Genomic DNA, 19421 nt, shown 5'->3' on the forward strand with positions numbered 1-19421 from the left:
CACATAAGTTGTTAAACATTTTGGTATTTCCTTTGGGACAGGAATAACTGTTGATGCCAGGACTCCATTGCCGTTAATATGATTTCAAAATTCTGGAGACTATTAGTTGAGGTGTACTTCTTGGAGTATTATTAACGATATCTAAGTATATTTTGAAGAATCTGACCTCTACTATTTATACGAAATCATTAAATTGTTGTGCTATTCTTGCCTCCTCAGTCTCAATGTTTGTTTCTGTTCCATATCCGTTGTTTATTTACATTACACCGCATAGCTGTATTATTATTTGTTACCTTTTTTTTGCCGGCTCGAAACCGACGGCATTTACGGCATTTATTGTATCTCCCGGTCAGTCGAAAATATACTCTTATAAATTAAGGTTGTGTATTATTTCAAATTAAATACATACACATCATTGGCGCAGTCGATCTTACGGACCTAAATTGTTAAAAGTAGTCGGTGAAAATGTCATCTTTTCTCGGAAATTTAAGTACGTTTGATCCGGAAAAGTCGGATTACGCGATATTTTCCGAGCGGCTAAAACAGTTTTTTGTGGCAAATGGTATAACGGAGGACGATAAAATGCGTGCGACTCTTCTAAATACATTAAATGAAGATTGTTACGTGTTGTTAAGAAATTTGTGTGTACCGAAAACGCCACCGGAAGTGAAATTCCAGGATTTGGATAAATTGTTATTAAAGCATTTTGCTCCAGTGCGGTCCTATTTTTCGGAGAGAAGTAAATTTTACTCTGCTCAAAGAGAGCCCGGTGAAAAAGTGTGTGATTGGGCAGCTCGTGTGAAAAATTTAGTGAGTAATTGCGGATTTGAGGCTACAATAACTCTCAGCACGCTAATGAGAGATATTTTTGCGATCGGTATTAATGACGTGCGTTTTTCCGATCGTTTGTTTGAAGAAAATGCCATCAGTAGGGACTGTACGTTTCAGTTTATGGAAAAAATTGCTTTGGCAAAGGAGTCTGCGGTCGCTGATCATGAAAAGCGCGTATCCAAGGAGTCTCAGGCCCCGATTAAAACAGAACTAGAGGAAATATATTATAATCAAAATCCAGGTACTTTTCGTCAAAATCGGGGTAAGTCAAAATCTAAATATACTGTTAAAAGAGACCATCAAGAAAAACCGGCTCTACCAAAATGTTCGGTGTGTGGGCGTGCAAATCACGTTTTTTCTAACTGTGCTTATCGTAGCTGTTTCTGTCACAAATGTGGAATCAAAGGCCATTTGGCACCTATGTGCAAGAAGCTATCAGGTCATAATTTTTTGCAAGAAAACCTTTTGCAAGACTCATCTGATGAGAATGACGAGATGTGCTTTAACATTAAGAGTAATTCTTCATCATATTATAATAAGTTGCGTTATAATTCTAAAGGTAACGAAAGGCCTATAATTATTAAGCTATTAATTGACGGTTTACAATTTGATTTTGAAATTGATTCTGGATTTGCTCATGCGGCTATTTCTGAAAATTTGTATAAACATTATTTTACAAAATATAATTTGATTCGTAATGATCTGTCTCTTAAAGATTATGTGGGTGTATCATTTAACCCCTTAGGTTATCTTAACCTAAATATTATCTATGACGACAACAATTACATTTTAAAAACATATGTCATTAAAAATGGAGGACCTCCATTAATAGGGCGTAACGGCTTAAAAATGTTGAACATTGGTTTATGTAAAATAGATAGTAACAATAGTAATAGGTTGTTATACGTAAATTCGGAGACCAAGCTTCAATATTTATTAAAACATTTTGGTCAAATTTTTGATGGTACTCTGGGCACTTTCAACAAGTTTAAAGTAACCCTTAAGTTAAAGGAAAATGCTATTCCGCGATTTTTTAAACCACGTCCTGTTCCAATCGCGCTTAAGCCAAAAATTGACGAAGAATTAGATCGTTTAATTAAAAATAAGGTATTAATTCCGACAGAATTTTCTAAATGGGCCACTCCTATTGTTCCCATATTGAAGAAAAATGGTGGTCTAAGAATTTGTGGAGATTTTAAGGTAACCTTGAATCCACAACTGGAATTTCAACAGTTTCCGCTTCCGCGAATAGAATATTTATTTAGTCGGCTGGAAGGGGGTTTAAAATTTTCAAAAATCGATTTGTCAGAGGCATACCAGCAAATTCTTCTGGATGAAAATTCTACAGAGTTGGTGACAATCTCTACACATAGAGGTTTATTTTCTTATCAGAGGCTACCCTTTGGCATTCATTGTGCACCCTCCATATTTCAAGTTATTATGGAACAACTATTTAACGGTATACCGGGCGTTATAGCGTTTCTTGATGATATTTTAATAACGGGAAAAAATGACCTTGAACATTTAGAGAGGTTAGAACGGGTTTTTACAAAATTAAGTGAATGCGGCCTTAAAGTAAAAAAAAACAAATGCAGCTTTATGCAAGACTCCTTGACGTACATGGGCCATCGAATCGATAAATTTGGGCTACATAAAACCCAAGAAAGAGTAGAAGCCGTCATTAAAACTAAAAATCCTTCAAATATTACAGAACTGAAATCATTTTTAGGGGGGGTAAATTATTATGTTAAATTTTTACCAAACGCATCAACAATACTCTCCCCCTTATATAATTTGTTAAAAAAAAACGTTCCTTGGGAATGGAGTACAGAATGTCAAAATAGTTTTTCTAAAATCAAGGAAATGTTAATTTCTCCATCGGTTCTGGCTCATTTTGATCCCAAAATACCCATTAAACTCTTGGTGGATGCTAGCAGTGTAGGGCTTGGAGCGATTATTAGTCATTTTTATCCAGACGGTTCTGAGAGGCCAATCGCTTTTGCTTCCAGATTATTAAGTAAAAGCGAATTAGGTTTTTCACAAATTGAGAAAGAGGCTCTAGCCATCATTTTTGGAGTAAAAAAATTTTTTCAATTTTTGTATGGGACAAAATTTACCTTGTATACCGATCACAAGCCCCTTTTAGCCATTTTTGGAGATAAAAAGGGGCTACCGGTTTTTGCAGCTAATCGCCTACAAAGGTGGGCGTATATTTTATCATCATTTAACTTTGAAATTAAATACGTCAACACAAAAAAGAATTACTCGGATTTTTTATCTCGACTAGGAACTAGTGTTGAAAATATTCACTATTATTATAATAGTAGTTCCATTGTGTTTTCATCAAGTGACAATGATAAAGTGTCATATTTAAATTATATTCAAAATTCCGATTTTCCAGTAAATTTTTTGAAAATTAAAGAGCAAACTGGTAAAGATCCAATCCTTAGCAAAGTTTTTTTTTATGTTAAAAATGGCTGGCCTAAAACTTGTCCTTCTGTAGACCTTAAGCCATTTTTTATAAGAAAAAACGAAGTATCTATTGAACACGGTTGTTTAATGTGGGGGTATCGTTTAATTGTACCTTCAAGTTTTCAAACGAGTATTTTGGAAGAGCTACACTTAACCCACATTGGCATTGTCAAAATGAAGGCTTTGGCTCGCTCATACGTATGGTGGCCAAAAATCGACGAGGCTATAGAAAATATTGCTCGGCGATGTAAAATTTGTTCAATGTATGCGGATAAGTCACCTAAACCTTCTTTGATAATGTGGGATTGCCCTAAAAATGCATGGACTCGTTTGCATGTAGATTTTTTTGGCCCTTTGTTTAATAAAACATTTTTAGTTGTTGAAGACGCCACATCCAAATGGTTGGAATGTTTTATTGTGCAAAATATGTCTTCTTCTAAAACAATACAAATTCTAAGAAAGTTATTTTCTCAGTTTGGATTGCCCAAAGAAATAGCTACAGATAATGCACAAACTTTTATGTCTGTTGAATTTAGTTCTTTTCTAGAGAGTTTGGGTATTATCCACAAGACGGGTGCTCCTTTTCATCCAGAGACTAATGGATTGGCGGAGTCCGGTGTTAAAATTTTAAAAAGAGCGCTTATTAAAGGTTACAAAGATCATAAAACTGATCTGCAACTTATTTTAGATACGTTTCTTTTTCAATATCGCAATACGCCTCAAACAACCACTCAAGAATGTCCATCCAAAATTATTTTTGGTCGCTCTTTACGCACTAGATTTGACTTATTGCTTCCTTCCACCGAAAATGTAGTTAAAAATAAACAGCATAAAATGGAGAAAAATTTTAAAAAGGTTCGAGACATATCATTTTGTATTGGAGAAAAAGTGTGGGCTCAAGATTATCGTCCAAATGCAGACAAAAGTAGGTGGTGTCAAGGGGTTGTTCAAGATATTCTTGGTCGAAGAACTTACGTAATAGAGGTAGATGATGGAATAAAATGGAAGAGGCATCTCAGCCAGTTAAAAAAAAATTATGTAACATTTCAGCCTGAACATAATAAGATAAATACAACCATAATTCCAAGATCTACCTCGATTGATAATAATAGTTTTAGCTCTAGTGAAGATGAAGTGGTGGTTTTATCAGATAGTGATAAATCTGATTTAGAAAGTGATTCGGGTACACGTGTGTTGCGTAGACGTAGCAAAATTAAAATGCCGGATCGTTTGCAAGTGTCTTAGTTTAGAAGACAGTTAGGTTTGATGTTTGACTGGTTGATTTTTTTTTTTTCTTTTTTTTATTGGGGGAGGGTGTTCCATATCCGTTGTTTATTTACATTACACCGCATAGCTGTATTATTATTTGTTACCTTTTTTTTGCCGGCTCGAAACCGACGGCATTTACGGCATTTATTGTATCTCCCGGTCAGTCGAAAATATACTCTTATAAATTAAGGTTGTGTATTATTTCAAATTAAATACATACACATCAGTTTCAAAAAGAATTTCATTCTGTATTTTTCTGTAGTTTTACTCAGCAGAAGAGCCTTTTTCGTTCCTAATTTTACTAACGGTAGTATTTCGTTTTACTTTATATTCCTCCAATATATTTTTACTCCGATTTAAAATTGCTCTTTTATAGAGATAACTCATTAGATATTTAATTTGTGTAGGTACTAATCCACTTCTTCATAATTTGGTTTAGGCTTGCTGTAATAGATAAAATCAATGGTGTCTGTTTGTAAATTTACATCTGAAATGCTGGTATTTTAAAGGTACATCGTATTGCAGTTGAGTTGAATTATAATGTTTCGTAGATCATTTAAGAGTAGCTATATTTTGATGATCAATATAAAGAGTCACGGATTGTCGGTGGAATAAATATACTTTATGAGGCAATTTTTGTCGTTAGTTACTACATGGTAGGTACTATTTTTTTAGGCGTTTTGACAATTTGTGCAAATCTACTAGACAATATGACATCTTGTCATCATAAAATAAGTTTTTTAGTAGATCAAGATTAAAATCTTCCAAAATAATATTAGTATTACAACCGCTTAGTTGGTCCCGATAGTATTCGAAAAACTGAATAAATAAAGGCAGCATCTTGTTTTTGTGGAGCATGCTATAATACAAAACACAAATACTTTACACCAAACAAAGACAGCTCCACGGAGAGGAACCAAACAAAATTTTTAATACATTGTACCGAATAACATTTCTTACTAAAGCAATTACTCCTTCAGTTCCATTATTAACTGTTGTACATTTTTCTAGTGTATATCACTCAATATTAAGTTCACAGGGTTCAGTCTCTTCTGACACATGAGTTTCACTGAGGAACCAGATCTAAGGTTGTCAGTCCTTTATAAGAATAATTATACCATCCATATTGTTTCAAAAGCTCTGGGAGTTTAAATAGACAATGCTCAAGTTGTATCAAATATTTTAATCTAATTGCTATTTAGTATATTTATTTCGTTGGAGGCCCTTAATCCTTTTATATGCCTTTCATTTATTGATATCCCATTGAGTATGACGAACATCTCAGTTAAGACCATACATTTGGCTATATCCACATTACATTCTTTGTCCTTATGTTCACTAGCACATTTAGCGCATACCTTACTTCCTTTACAATCATTGGCAATATGTCCATAACGGCAACATTTAATTATTAAAAAATGTTACTCAATGATTTTTAGTAATGCTGCAAATCATAAAAAATATGTTTATTCTATTAATGCTAGTCCCCTTGAGGTTGTGCCAAGAGCTTTTCAGTTTTTCTTCTCATATTATGGCTATACTGTTTCAAAGTCTCCACAAATGCTGGGTTTCATAAGAAGATGCATTAAAGACAATCTGTCTAATGACCTTCTCTATTGCACCTTACTTCGTTCTTACGTCCTCGGTATAACAACTATATTCAACTAATTGAACAGATTTGACACAAGCTCCTAACAATATTATGTTCTATTTATCACCCAAGGTGGTGAGAGAACTCGCATCACCATGAAATTGATCACTAAAAAATAATAATTATGGAATATTGGCGGACCGATGCTGGACCGCCACTGGCAATATGCGTATCGTCTATATCCAAAACGCAATTTCGAAAGAAAAAAAAAAGAAAGAAGAAAAGATTCGGCAGCTGTTTCTCGTCAAAGATAAATCGCCGATGAAAGAAAGGAAGTTGAGGGCATTGGGAAACGAATCCCGCTGTGTTTTTCTTGACAAGTGAACTGTATCGCGCATACAAAGTGGGGCGCAAAGTCACCCCCTTGTACGGGTAAAAATGAAGACGGATGCGGTCTGTGTGGGGATTTTTGCGTAAGAAACTTCCTAGGGATTTTACTTACTGCAAAGTGCTGTTTTTACGTCACTTTTATTTGAATCGAAGGGTTTTATTCAGATTATAAAAGATACGTTACCAAAAATAGAGAAATTTAAGTATGTTTGTGATTTTTTACAAAAGAAAATTTGCAAAATAATAATATGACATTTAAAACGTATAGTAAATTATACTTCAGTCTTTTAATTATCAGCTTTCTAAGTGTAGCAATGATTCAAACTCCCCTAGAGTGTTCTCTATCTGATATACGTATATTAATTATAGAGAATAGCATAGATAAAAACAAACTTTATTACCCAAAAATTGCTACACAATGAACAACTTAAAGTACATATTTCTATAAAGAAATTAGATAAATAAATATTTAAGTCGAAATTCAGACCAACAAATTAAAAAGGATAAGTTGTACTCTAATGGTACAGTTTTGAAACATGTCTGCAACATCTTTTTAATGTTTCATAACTTTTAATATTATTAGGTAATGTGATGTAATATTTAAGACCATTTTAATAATGATTATTTTGGCTATAGTTAGCATTTACTTTTAGCGCATAAAGATTATTTTTTGACCTTGTTTTAAGGTCAACAATTTTTTAGTAAATGTTAGCAGCACACTTAGTTTCTGTTAACATACTTTTTATGTTCTATGTTCTATATTTTCTATGTTTATTTAATATACATTGTAAAGCTTTATTTTGTATGTTATAAATTTTAGATGTATTCAATAAATTATAATGTATTGACTTGCAAAAGTTCAGGTGTGGTTAAATGAGATTTGATGGTTGTGGTTGATGAATGAGTTTTATAAATTAATAACTTAGTCTTTTTAGATAGATCTTTACCTATTCTGTGCATTTGTTATATATGATTACTGAAAGTTAGGTATCAATCCATGACTGCCCCTAAGTATTTGAGTTCATCTACCTTATTTGCAAAAATAACAATATCCTTATTTTCTATATTTACAGGATAATGTTTATTTTTTACTAACATAAATTTGGTTTTTTTGATGCTCAGACTTACATGATTCACATATTTAAAAACTTCTATTAAAATTCGTTGTATGCACTCTGTCCGTTTAAAGTTCTTGCATTAACTTATACGAAGTTTTTTCAAATCCATTTTTTTACGTTTAATATTAGGCATTTATCATCAATTGTCTCAAATGCTCGACAAAAGTCATCTATCACTTGTTTATTTTCAAAACACATTTTTTCACCTAAACAAAACTGATAGAACCTTGCAGTACACTTCCACATGAGTTATATTTTCTTTTCTGAAACCTACCTAGTATCTGGTTAAAAGTTTATTTTCTTCCTTTCATTTGTTTGCTAATAGTTATTTCATAGACTGGAACCACATTGATGGGGCGAAATTCTTCACATTTAACGATATTTGTTTTTTCCTTTATAGGGCTAATCATTGACAACTTGCAGGAATCTGGGTATGAACCAAACCGTAATCATTGAATCTCCGATTAACATTAAAAGATACTTTTACAATTTTTGTATTTATGCCATCAATACTTCCACCTGCGTTTTTTAAGTTCTTAATTATTAATGGAAGTTCACCCAATTCCAGAGTTTGAAAGGTTTCCAATTTTAACTCAATTTGTTTTTTATTGGGTCTTCATACCTATGTCTTCTTTGTATACTCATTAAAATATCTTGTACACTGTCCGAAGAAAAAACATAAAATTTATCAACTATTTACATCCAGTCTGAATGTAGTGGCGTTATTATTCCTCTTTTGTACAAGATATTACGAATATTTATTTCATATTCAATTTTTGGTATCCACCATAACTTATTAGCCCATTTTGTGTTTATATATCTTTGCTGAACAGGAGCATCTTTGATTAAGGTACTTGTAAAACCTCTGGTATATATTTTTAATTTATCTATAAAAACCAGCAAGTTTCCTAATGCTTTGAAGTATTCTGTAATAATCCCTATATACAAGAGTGGTGACAGAGGAGTTATCAGGAACCATCGGCCTATTAGCTCGATTAATCTCATTGCAAAAATCTTTGAGATAATATTGTCCAATCAAATGTCTGAATTTCTTAAACCTCCAAAATTCTCCAAATTTCAACATGGTTTTATAACAGACAAGTCCACAGTAACAAATCTTACAGTACTTTCAGAGCATATTGCTGAAGCCATATTAAATAAGAACCAATTGGATGTTATTCATACAGACTGTGAGAAGGCGTTCGATAAGGTTAAACATGATCTGCTGCTGAATGAATTGGTTAAATTAGGCATATCTGAGGCTACCTATTGTTTTTTGCGATCTTATCTGTCGGACAGGGTATAGCTGGTGAGAGTGGGAGGATGTATGTCTGAGAGCTTTGTCTTCATCTCGGGAGTGCCTCAGGGTAGCAATCTAGGGCCTTTATTTTTTATAAGCTTTATTAATTCATTACCCGACTGCCTCTCCTGCGCGGCTGGCTTATTGTTTGCGAATGATTCCAAATTCTTTAAGACTGTTACATCATCTGAAGACTGCGACAGCCTCCAGTTGAATATTGAGAGTATTAGTAACTGGTTCAAAACCTATAGAATGTCATTGAAATAAATGTTCTGTAGTATCATATACAAGAAAAATCAATCCAGTAGAGTATAACTATCATATTAGCGGCAATAAATTAAACCGTTCCATTGAAACCAGAGACTTGGGTGTTGTTTTTAATTCGAATTTCAAGTTTAATTATCATTTCATATACATTATACAAAAGGCTCTTAAATCTTTGGGTTTTATAATTAGAAACAGCAAGAATTTTGAAATACCAACTATAATAAGATTATATAATGCCTTGGTGAAACCGCCCCTGGAATATGAGCCACATATCTGGATGCCTATGACAATAACAGATATTGATCAAATTGAAAAAGTTCAAAAAAGATTTGCCAGGTATCTTTATGTTAGAAAGCACAATGAATATCCTTATATGATCTCATATACGAGCATACTCGTATATGAAGACTTTTATGATGGAATCTCTTCTGGATAGGAGAAAACAACAAGCAGAGATATATTTGTTCTTTATTATAAATCACATTAAATATTGTAACTGTGATCTTATTAACTTCATCAAAGTAAATGTACCAAAAGTCAATTTAAGGATTTGGAATCCACACAATTTATTTTGTGTTATTTCTGATAGTGTTATCAGAAAATATAACATATAATAATGAATAATGTGATGGCAATTACAAAAATTAAATAAGTTTATGTGGATTTATTTAATATGTCTTCTGCAGATCTAAGGCTGACCCTTAAAAATAGATATAGCTATAATATAGATTTATAAATACAGTGGTATCCTATATTTTTTTTTATTATAACCATGTTATATTTTTATTTATTTTAATTTTGTTTTTCGTTATATTTTGTAGTATTTTAAGGTTTTAATTTAATTTTTGTTGCTGCCTTTACATGTAAGTACTATCTGCTCAGTGTTTGTAAAGAGAATCATAAATAAATAGTAGTAGATAGTATCAGATCAGCTTAAAATGATAAGCACTTCATGTTGCTATAAGTTTTACATACCTTTTTTACTAGATCAAATTTAACCCTACTATCTAGTATCATGTGATGGTCTTCTATTTTGGTACAGTCAAAACTTGCCCTTATGGTTTGTTCCCAATATAGATGCTGAATTTAAATACATTAATTTGTTGATATATGCCTTGAAAAAGAATGATTTTCTTGAGTTTTGTAAAGTAAAATGATTTATAATGAAGTCTCCAATAATTAATTATAATGGATCAATTTCGTTGAATCTTTTCTGCCAAGAAAGTCTTAAGAAAGATATTAAGAAATCTGGAATCACTGTTTGATGAAGAATGATATAAGTAAATTAAATAAATAATATTTTACTGACTTTAAGGTAAAGGAATTGTCTGCATGGTTTTATAGATTTCAATTAATGTTGTTGGATATGACAGTTCTCCTTTAACACATATTATCACTCCGCCTGTATAAGTACTGCAGTAACCATTTATATCTTATTTCGTACTAAGTGTAGTACGATGATATAAATGTTGGGTATTTTTAAGGTTTCAAAGGCGTAAAAGCAGTTTGCCCATATATTTTCTGTTGAGGTGCATCCACTAAATTTATGGTCCTTGAGCGCACTTCGGACATCCTACCTATAATTGCATGATTTAGCTAGATGGCCAAATTTCCCATATTTAAAGCACCAAATGACATTACTATGGTTATCAAAGAGACCTCCAATCTATATGTGACTTATCCTGTATCCGAATAAAATTGTATGTTTTTATGTCAATTTTCAATAAAACATTTGTATATCCTATCCTTGTTTTATAATTATGCCATACTTTTATCTTTTTTAATCTGGGATCTCTTCTAATTGAATTTTCTAAGGCAATGTTTCCTATGAATCTATCTTCACCCTCATGTAGCCTTTTTTCCACATCTTTTATTATACCAGAAATCTTCCCCAAATAGGTGCTTTAAAAATAAGTCAATCGTTGTCAATTCCTGCATCACCGTCCATAAAATATTTGGGTATTATTGTAGACCAGCATCTTAAATGGAATTTAAAATTAAAGCAGTTGGCCAATAAAATTAGAGGTTTAGTTTCAACTTTTAAATATTTAGAACAATACCTAAATATCATGTAACGGCTACTTAATGTGCTTATGTACTTGATTGCATTTAGTTTTTGGGTGGAGTGATGACTACTTGTTTTTATTTTTTGCTTTACAATTACAGATTTCGTTTGCTGGCTACTCGACATTTGAACTTCTGTATTTTTTCCCTTTTCCCCCACCAAAGTCCTCCAAATCTTCTTTAATTATTTGAATAATTTCGGATTTATCTAAAATTGTGTTGTCCTTATTTTCAATTTAAGTATCTTTTCTTTCTATTACCTCTCTCATAGAATCCAGTGACTGAGCGACATTGACGACAGTAGAATTCAAATCTTCGCGTTATTTACATATTCTATCTTTGCAGCTATCGCTATTAAACACTTTCATTTTATGTCATATTGAGGTTATATTACATGAAAAACAAATAATTAGGCTATTTTTGCTTTCAACCTGGTGTTTTTAATAGTCACTAAATGCACTGCTTTTTATTGATTTAAAAAATACATTAAAAAAATACAATTAAATATTTTGCACATGTCAACAAATACATGACCTCTTATAAAACCCGTAGAAGTAGCATCTAGTCAAAAGAATCAAACCAAAGTTCCTTATGGATTTTAAGTTATCAGCCTAATGAGCCTAAAGTTTAATCGCTCACCCTAATTTCGTTTCTGGTTTCTTTCAGTTTCGGGCACAAAGAGAACAATAAAACTTTATATCCTATAAAAGAGCGCTAATTTCTGCCCAGTCTAACGACCGATAGCGAGACTTAAATAGAGAGTCGACGAATAAAAAACCTTTTCCAATTTTCCCCATTATCGCATTTATTTCGGGCCTTTTTTTTCTTCCTAATGGTTTAATGAATCAATCTGGGGTAGAAGGGGTGGGCCGTTTTACCGAACAACCTAGGAGATTCACTCTTACTGCGAGCGTATATAAGAATTGCGTAAGAAAAGGGAGGAAAATTGTCTGTTTTATAAGAAAAAGAAACGAGTTTTATTCAAAGGGTAAAATCAAATTATCAGAAGGTTGTCTAAACAAAAAATACCTAATTTTAAATTAAAAGTTATCAAAACTCAAACAGTACCTGGAATCTTAACGATCCTTGGTTTATGTAACCAAGATAAGAAGTATGAGATTCTTAGATAAATTTTAATATAATTGCTTGTAACTCAAAAAATGTTTGTACAATATGATTCACATATTAACCGACTGGGTAAAAAATGGTTCTTCTTTACTGTCAAAATGACTATTTGAGTATCATTCATCCCTAACATATCAGGCTAAGACAATATTGCTTGGTGATTTTAACTTATCCGAGTATAATAGTGTTGATAATTTGGAAATTTTGATAATAAAGTTACTTTGACTTGAAACCTTTTAAAGTTTTTTGACTGGCAACAGTTGAATTCTGTAGGTTTCAACAGCGGTTTCTGGATTTGGCTATTTCTCTAGATCCAAAGCTTTGTTCAGTGGAAAAATGTTGTGAATTTTTCGGTAAATGAGGATTTGTTTTTCACAATTTCACAATTATTTTAAAGTAGAAAATGTCTTCTATAATTTATAAGAGCTGATAGAAGTACGTTAATTGTCTGGAGATAAATTGGGATATACTCAATTCTGTTGAAAATGTCAATTCAGCGGTCGAACTTAACTTAAACAAAAACTTTATTTTTATCTAGATAAGTATGTTTGGAAAACCTCTTAAAGAGAGCACAGATATCCACTATGGTTCACTCCTCAAACAAAACTAAATAAACGAAAACGTAGTCCATGAAGAAAATATAAACATTTTTCCAAATAACACAATTTAAATAACTAGACGCAGAATATAATTTTGTTATCCCAAGTAGATTATCAGTAAATTATGTTTAAGTGACTGATATCCGAAAAACATAACGAGTTTTTTTCTTCAATTGCCTGGACATAAAACATAAAAATGTTGTTTCAGGCAGTTAAGCAATAAATTATGTCTGAATGACTAATATGCAAAGAGTATAATGAAAATATTTTCTCTTTTTTCAATTGTCTGGACGCACAACATATAATTATTTTTACTCAGGCAGTCACGCAATAAATTATGTTTCAATGATCAGTAGGCAAAGAGCATAATAAAAATGGCTGATGCTGCTGATGATGCCTCATACGCCGAAAGCGCTCTGCTAAGCTTTTAAAAATAAATTGCTCTGAATACATCTAGTTTGATTAATTTGCATAATAAAAATATTTGCCTAGACGCAGAACATTATTGTGTTATTCCAGGCAGTTAAGTAATAAATTATGTTTTAACGACTTATATGCTTGATTTTTTTTCTTTAACTGCCTGAACGTAGAACATTATTGTGTTATTTCAGGTAGTTAAGTAATAAATCATGTCTAAATGACTAATATATAAAGAACATAATGAAAATATTCTCTTTTTTCAATCGTCTGGACGCACAACATAATTATTTATATCCAGGCAGTTAAGCAATAAATTATGTTTAAATAACTAATATGCAAAGAGCGTAATAAACATGTTTTCTCTTTCTTTAATTGCGTAGATACAGAACATTAATTTATTATTCCAGGCAGTTAAGTAATAAATTATGTTGGAATGACTCACATACAAAGAGCATAATAAAAATATTTATTCTTTCCTCAATTGCCTGGTCGCAGATCATTATGCTGTTGTTACAGGCAACTAAGTAATAAAGTATGTTTGAATGACTAATATGCAAAGAGCATAATAAAAATGTTTTCTCTTTCTTCAATTGCCTAGACGCAGAACATTATTTTGTTCCAGGCAGTTAATTAATAGATTATGTTTGAATGACTAATATGCAAAGAGCATAATAAAAATATTTATTCTTTCCTCAATTGCCTGGTCGCAAAACATAAATATTTTATCCTAGGCAGTTAAGCAATGTATTATATTTAAATGATTAATACGCAAAGAGCATAACAAAAATATGTTTTTTTTCTTCCATTGCCTAGACACATGACATTATTTTATTATTCCAGGCAGTTAAGTAATAAATTATGTTTGAATGACTAATATGCAAAGAGCATAATAAAAAATGTTTTCTCTTTCTTCAATTGCCTGGTCGCAGAACTGAATTATTATATTCCAGGCAATTAAGCAATATATTATATTTGAATGATTAATACGCAAAGAGCATAACAAAAATACGTTCTCGTTCTTCAATTGCCTAGACGCATGACATTATTTTATTATTCCAGGCAGTTAAGTAATAAATTATGTTTGAATGACTCAAATGCAAAAAACATAGTAAACATATTTATTCTTTTCTCAATTGCCTGGTCGCAGAACATAATTATTGTATTCCAGGCAGATAAGTAATAAATTATGTTTGAATGACTAATATGCAAAAAACATAGTAAAAATATTTATTCTTTCCTTAATTGCGTGATCGCAGAACATAATTATTGTATTCCAGGCAGTTAAGCAATATATTATATTTGAATAATTAATACGCAAAGATCAAAACAAAAATACGTTCTCTTTCTTCAATTGCCTAGACGCAGAACATTATTGTATTATTCCAGGCAGTTAAGTAATAAATTATGTTTGAATGACTAATATACAAAGAGCATAATAAAAATATTTATTCTTTCCTCAATTGCCTGGTCGCAAAACATAATTATTTTATCCCAGGCAGTTAAGCAATATATCATATTTGAATGATAAATACGCAAGGAGCATAACAAAAATACGTTCTCTTTCTTCAATTTCCTAGACGCATGACATTATTTTATTATTTCACGCAGTTAAGTAATAAATTATGTTGGAATGACTTAAATGCAAAAAACATAATAAAAATATTTATTCTTTCCTTAATTGCCTGATCGCAGAACATAATTATTATATTCCAGGCAATTAAGCAATATATTATATTTGAATGATTAATACACAGAGAGCATAACAAAAATACGTTCTCTTTCTTCAATTGCCTAGACGCAGAACATTATTGTGTTATTTCAGGCAGTTAACTAAAAATTATGTTTAAATGAATAATATGCAAAGAGCATAATAAAAATATTTTCTCTGTCTTTAATTGCCTAGACACAGAACATTATTTGGTTATTCCAGGCAGTTAAGTAATAAATTATGTTTGAATGACTCAAATGCAAAAAATATAGTAAAAATATTTATTCTTTCCTCAATTGCCTGATAGCAGAACATAAATATTATATTCCAGGCAATTAAGCAATATATCATATTTGAATGATTAATACGCAAAGAGCATAATAAAAATGTTTTCTCTTTTTTCAATTGCCTAGACACAGAACATTATTGTCTTATTCTAGGCAGTTAAGTAATAAATGATGCTTAAGTGACAATTACTTGTAATTATATGTTAATTGCTTTAGCTAGTACATTTTATAAAAAGCAAATAACACAAAACACAAAATCTACAGCATCACGTAGAACATTTAATAAAAAGACGAAGGTTACCTGTTTTAGACCATAACATTCCCAAAACACCTAACATATAAATAAACAAAGCTTACAATCATTTTATTTACATTACATTGTAAGTCTTGTTTATTTATATGTTAGATATTTTGTGAATGTTATGGTTTGAAACAGGTAACATTTGTCTTTTTATTAAATGTTTTACGCGATGCTGTATATTTTATGTTTTGTGTTGTTTGCTTTTTATAAAACGTATGATCAACATCTTTATGATAATGAATGAATTTTTCATTTTAGCTGCTTTTTATTGATTTAAACATAATTTTAGTACATTCAGCACAACAAGACCGCACACGATAAGTCACGCTCACCACAGAAATTTTTATTTTTATGACGTTGACAATGACCATGACCATAACCCTTTTTTTTCATTAGATCTTAGGTTATGCTATTATGAGAACAATAACGATTCTCCAGCCGAATAACGGTGCAGTGCAAATTATAATGTAAATAAAAAAGATATACTTCATAATTATATTAATATTGGACAAATGTTAATAAAATGGTAGTTAAATTTATATTTTAGTTAATATTTTGGAGGTCTATTTATAATTTAAAAAAAAGGACAAATTTATAAGATTCGTATCCTCGACTATGCGGAATTTCTTATAGACTGAAATGCTGCAGCAAAGAGCCATTACAAAACAACCAAAATGGAGAATTCCGGATTACTATCATATTCTTGGGTCGTAAATGTGCACTTTAAGATATGCCGTGTATGTACTGCAAATTGGGCTGAAATTTTCCCGGTTCGCGAGGCGAAAAGCAGTTTTTAAGATAAATACGAGTTGACTTCTTGTTCGCCACAATGGCGGAGGGTTTTATGTGGCAGGTAAACTGGGAGCTCCTCGTAATATTAAAGTTTCCTTTTGCAAGTTGTTTTACTGCTTTAAGCGGGAACATTAAAATAAAATTACGAGAGATGAAAAAAAGAAGTGAATAAAACGAGAAAAAGTTTCGACTCCAGTCTGCGGTGGAAACGGCATGTGTTCCAGGGATACTTTTTAAAGGAACAAAATTGGGGCAATTGCAGCGATATAATTTACTTTGGAGCCAGTTAAAACGAGGAAATAACGTTTTCGGTTGAAAAAAAATTGGGATCGCAGAACTGAAACGACTTGCTGTTGAAGCCAAATGTTACACCCTTTATTTATCTTGTTGGGTTTTTAGGATTTTTACCAGTTTTTTATGCAAAATATGTTAAAATACTCGGTCTGTACTTGCTACAGAAGTAAACGTCAAATATCCAAGGCTAAAAGGAGTGAATGTGCGCCATTAAAGACTTTAATTTAACTAAATGTTAATTAGAATAAAAAATGTACTAGACAATAAGTAAAAAAGGTACTTATAAATTGATTCCTTAGAACATTGAAAGACTAGAACCAGTAAACAACAACTTTGTTTGAGTTCAATATGTGCTCAGGGGTAAGAAGCGTTTTGTTTGCAAACATATTTACCGATTTACTGCTATCAAGTTTACACATAATTCCAAAAGAGGAAATTTATTATAGTATTAAGTATATTAACACATAATATAAATTATTTATATTGGATTTTGAATTAAAAATAAAACGTAGAAATAGAAATAACCTATTCTAAAAGTAAATGTAAGATCTTTAAACCAAAAAACAAAATGTGTCATGGCACCGCAAAGCATAAGCGAAATGTCATTTTGTCAAAGTCAAACGGATTTGTGTTTACACTCGACATTTAAGAGGTTTTGTGTTTTTTATTTAGTTTTTGGTTGAAAAAAAAAATAGGTCTCACACACGTATGAAGCTTGTATGGTGAAAATCGGAATCGTATGTCGGCCATCTTGCTTGGCAAAATTGACAGGAGCTGACAGAAATGACGTTGACATTGACTGATAGAACATCATTTGTCATATCAATTGAGTTTGTTTTTGATTTCAATGTATGCTGAAAGCGTGGGTTGGGATTATTTTAAGGATTCTACTTCTTCTTCTTCATGCTATTTTAGATCAATAACTTTTTTCCCTAAAAAGTTATCATCAATTCATATTTTAATTGATTTGCAGCAAGTCCAGGTGTCCGGTAAGAAAATGTGATTTTATTTATTACCCTCATTTTTTTGTATCGTCAATTTTTAGTCTGTATTTAAATCAAATTCAGTTGGTTTCAACCAAGATGTTGCATCTTTCAAATATTTAATTTTTAACTTGATTGTTATAAATACATATTACAAAATGTCTGGCCTCAGTTCCTTTCGGGTTGGCATAGCTCAGTGCTAACAAAATACCTTTAAACATTTTTAATTATGATTAATTGAACTGATACTGATAATTAAACATGATTAATTCTAATTTATATAATATCTGTTATAATGAATAATTGTATTTAACTTTAATTTATTTTTTATTATATATTTTTTAGGAAAATAAAATAATAAATGTATTAAAGAAAAACATTGTTTTATTTCCATTTTGAAATTGGTAATATGTTGTACACTATTGTTAACTGATTATTGGAGTATATTAACTCATTTAGATATGTATGTAAAATAAAGCTGAAGAATTTTATTTTATTCTGATCAATATCTGATGTTAACACCTAATCAAAAAGTAACCTTTATAATTAGGTGTTTGCTTTGGATATTGCGATTAAATAATAACATGAGATTTCTTAATAAATAAAATTTGAATTTTCCCGCCTTAATTTGGCCAAGCCATTCTACCATTTTGATTGGTCCGATTAGTAACGTCAAACTGTCAAGTTAGTTACAATAGTTTCCGTTGCCAAGCGAGAGGACGCTAGCAGATTTGTCAGAAGAATTTCAAAATCAGTTTGCATGCAACCACCACTTCTCTATATATTTGTGTTCTGTGAGGTCTCACTTGAACTTGTTTTTGTGAACTATTACGATTAAACGGTACACACTTGTGCCGCAACATTATAAAAAGGGCGGTAAATTAAAGCTGATCTTTTTACAAGAAAATATCGATACTTTCATAATATCACATCTTGGCGGAACCATCTTCACAAACGTAGAATAGGGGATCTTAGAAACTAGGGCCTAAATAAAAACTTGACTGTGCATGTGTGTATGAAATACGAGTATATTTCTAATAATTAACTATTAATAAACTATAAAAAAAAGAAAACTGGAGTGCTGTCCATGGTTTTACTAACAGGATTCATTTCATGTGATGGCATAATTAATGGTATAATACCTGTGTACATCTATCTATAGTTATTATGTATTTTCAATAAAGACATTAGTTAGTTTGTTTCCGATATAGCAATACTGTTCCTTTAAAGAAGTCAGCCACGCTGTATATATTATCTGATGTGATATAAATTAACTGATGTAAAAATGATATGTGTTTAATACAATAAAATCTTAAAACATGAATTATTAAGAAATCTCTTAAATATTTAATTCACATAAAAATTCTTGTTATTAGATAGGTACCTTTTCTCTAAGTGCATTAAAAAAGCACATAACTAGTTCATAAATTGGAATATTACTTACAAATAATTTTTGACGACGTCACTGACAGTGATTCCTTGTGTCATGTCGGTGGCATCAACAATGGGATCGAGCGGCGTTGCCATGTCGTTACCTTTTTCTTTAAAATACGTTATCTACATTCATTTAACGTTAAATATCGACTTCATAAAAAGGTATCTTATCACAG

Source organism: Anthonomus grandis, chromosome 3 (assembly GCF_022605725.1).
Source record: "Anthonomus grandis grandis chromosome 3, icAntGran1.3, whole genome shotgun sequence".
Classification (NCBI taxonomy): domain Eukaryota; kingdom Metazoa; phylum Arthropoda; class Insecta; order Coleoptera; family Curculionidae; genus Anthonomus; species Anthonomus grandis.